Below are 3,448 nucleotides of genomic sequence, written 5' to 3'. Positions count from 1 at the left end.
GCCAGATCCTTTGAACCACAAAACACTACATTTATCCAACATTGTTGGCTACCTCTTTTGCTTCCTTTTCCTTTTCTTCTTCTACCTCCTCCACTACTGCATCACGACTGTTCGCTTCACTTTCTGGCCACTCTAATCAACAAAAAGCAAGAATCTTTCTTCTCTTTTAAAATAACATTTGATGGCATTCAAATTAATGGGATCCAATACAATAAAAGTATCATATATCAATATATAAAGTGATGAACTGGTATTCATATATATATATATATATAGACACACACATGAATATCAATAAATAAAGTGATGAACTGGTATTCAATAGGCATCAAATTCTTCTTGTTTTTTTTTTGTTTTTTGATTGATAACCCGGGGTGACGCGCCAGCTTCCAAATTCTTCTATTGTTTTCATAGTATTAGAGCAAGATCCTTTGGACCACAAAATACTACATTTATCTAACATCAATGGCCACCTCTTTTGCTTCCTTTTCCTTTCTTCTTCTACCTCCTCCACTACTGCATCACGACTGTTCGCTTCACTTTCTGGCCACTCTAATCAACAAAAAGCAATAATCTTTCTTCTCTTTTTATCTACTAATAAAATTTAGCAAAAATACAAAAATCTTATTTAAAATAAAAAATAACTAACCCAAAAATAACGATAAAAAATCCATCAATTGAAACATAAAATCAAAGCTGTCCTTGTAAAAAACTCTGAAAACCCATCTACATATAAATACAAAACGTTAGCCAATATCAAATTAAAGGCATATAAACATAAAACAGATGGTACCTTGACAATCTTCATTTCCTCTTCTAGCACATAGAATCTGTCCTTTAATCTGAAAACTTGGAGGAGTATTTGCTTTGAAGACGGGTGGGGACTGCAAGCAGTACAAGTGGAATTGCCATTTTGAAGAGAAAAGAAAGTACAGAGATGAAGGGAGAATCATCCCTATTCAATTTTCAGGGGATAAGGAAACTTATCTCTAGAATCAGTTCCATATGGAAAGCTGAAAAATCCCATAAAAAAAAAAACAAAGGAGCAAATAACACAAAAAATGGATAACACCAGGCAATCTTAAAAAAAGATAGCCATTGTTTTGCCTGAAACATATGGATTTTGAACATAAGCTATGTTTGAAAATAGTTTAAAGAATAAGAAATTATAACGGGGAAGAAGAGTGAGTGGGGGAAGAAACTGCCAAAGTTTCCACTTCTGGATGCACTTAATGAACTAGAACAGTGGAAAATCGAAGAGACCTCATGACAAATTATATCTAGAAAACTAAATGAAGGACAAGATCGTAATAGCACACCTCGACTCATGGTCAAGAGGGGAAAAGGACAAGGTGAAGGTGAAATTATAACAAAAGCTGGTATGGAGTTTTTCTTGTTTATTTTTTATTGTTCAATAAGATATACATGTTGAAGTAGCGTGATGGTATGGTTATTCTATTTAAAAAAATTTATTAGGCATATAACCGGTGCTAGGTTGTCTTTTTTATTAGATATAATTGATATTGAAAGAATAATAGGTAGATAAAATGATTCATTTTATTTTTTTAGGGTTTGATTACTAAGAATAATATAGTTTTCAAACACTTATATTAGGATCAGACATATTTGTCAGACCCTAGGCATTTGGGCTAACAGACTCGCACGACGGAGTTTGCAGACCCACGTGCCTAGATCATCATACTTGTATGCTTGAGTTTTGTATCACATATTATTATTTTTGTTGTTATTATTGTTGTTATTAAATTTGAAAAAAATATTATTAAAATTAAAGAGAAACTATATATTTGATTTGAAGGGTAAAATTAAAAATCTATAAAAACTTGGTTTAGATATGTTTAATATTATTAATAATTTTTTTAAAAATTATTACTATTTAAAAAAACTGATAGATTTGATTTGAAGGGTAAAATTACAAATTATTATTGTTATTGTTGTTAGTATTATTCTTATTGTTGTTGTTATTAAATTTTTTTAAAAAATATTATTACTATTAAAGAAAAACTATAAATTTAATGCACCTGGTACAAGTAACTTGGGTCTGGCCCAAGAATTTGGGGGTGTGGCAAGGCCGAACCCCAAGAACTAAGGTCTGGTAGGGGCGCAAGATCCATGTTACTTGGATTTCGAAGAGAGCGTCATACCTAACAAATGTGAGTATAAAGTTTGTTAAAAATATTTTTTTAACACAATATGGAACATACAATATAAACTTGAATTGTAAAATCGCAAGTAAAACTTTTTAACTAAAAATCGTAAAATTGTATGTAAAATAAATTAGAAAGCCCTTCTTTTCTTCACATATGCTTCTTGATTTTTCACCAAAATATTTAAAATCATCTTTTAATACTTGTTGGCATGTCCTAATATCCTTTCAAGTGCAAGACAAATAATGCTTGAAATGGTAAATGCCTCAACTGATAATTTTCTAACAATACTTATATTGAACTCTTTTTGAATTCTTATTAACATCTATACCATATTGTCGTCTCATGTCAAGTCTATTGTCACCGGTAGTTTTTTTAGATGCCATGTATCTTGTAATTTAAGAATCAATATATACACTTATGCATCAATAAAATATTAGATAGAATAGGAACACATAGAAATCAAGACAGTATAGTTTAGAAAACATTGCAGAAGAATAAAACTCATCAATCAATATCTGCATCAGTATAAAATAAAATTCATGTTTAAACACATTTCTTTTCTTTCTATAACTATGCAGATAATGTCTTAGAATGTTCTTCCCTTGCTTAGTTACTCACTGATAGCAGTTCAGCTTCTCAAAGCTGGTGGAAAAATTCAAAATAAGCTCATCCAATAGTTAGCATAATACATTCGCATACAAGGCAACGATAAAACATGCATATTGGCCTCCTACAATAGCTCTCTCTATTCTTCAGAAGTTCCAACACGACAATATTTACTGGATGCCTGCAAGCAAGTATTCTTTGCTAATCTGTAATGCTACATTTAAGGCTGTTGTTGGATGTTTCAATTTATGAGATGTTGATCATGGCAATGCCGTGTTGTTTTTTATTTGGATGACTTTGTAATTTTGACATTTAACAGCAGAAAATCATGGGGCTCATGATATGATTTTTTTTTTTTGGAAACTAAGTTTGCAATCTACTAAGGCATCAGTCTATCATATTTTTAAAGTTAATTGCCTATAATGGCATGTAAACTACCAATGGTTAACTGCTTGACCGCTTTTTATGATCGGCTTGTTTTAACTCGCAAGTGCACGAGTGTGCGATGTAGTAATTAACTCGGTAAGATCGAGGTCATATCCACAGAGAGCTAGATCTGGAAATTAAGCTAACTAAGAAAAAAAACTCAAGAGAAATTAAATTAACAATAACTTGGTTGAAAATAATTGATGGATGTGTTTGCAAAGAGAAAAAAAATGTAAATAGATTTGAAA

General features: G+C 31.0%; 1 long non-coding RNA gene across 1 annotated transcript; it reads right to left on the bottom strand.

Moving 5' to 3' along the window:
- Positions 1–291: 291 nt before the first annotated feature.
- Positions 292–1,211, bottom strand: LOC105117367 (uncharacterized). The gene is made up of 2 exons (XR_840731.1): positions 794–1,211; positions 292–594 (listed from the first exon to the last, which is right to left on the bottom strand). It is a non-coding gene; the product is annotated as an uncharacterized LOC105117367 (long non-coding RNA).
- Between the last annotated feature and the right edge of the window lie 2,237 nt (positions 1,212–3,448).

Source organism: Populus euphratica, unplaced genomic scaffold (genome assembly GCF_000495115.2).
Source record: "Populus euphratica unplaced genomic scaffold, PopEup_1.0 scaffold1319.1, whole genome shotgun sequence".
Taxonomy (NCBI): domain Eukaryota; kingdom Viridiplantae; phylum Streptophyta; class Magnoliopsida; order Malpighiales; family Salicaceae; genus Populus; species Populus euphratica.
The sequence above is the reverse complement of the archived record's forward strand: the minus strand, read 5'-3'. Positions and strand labels throughout refer to the sequence as shown.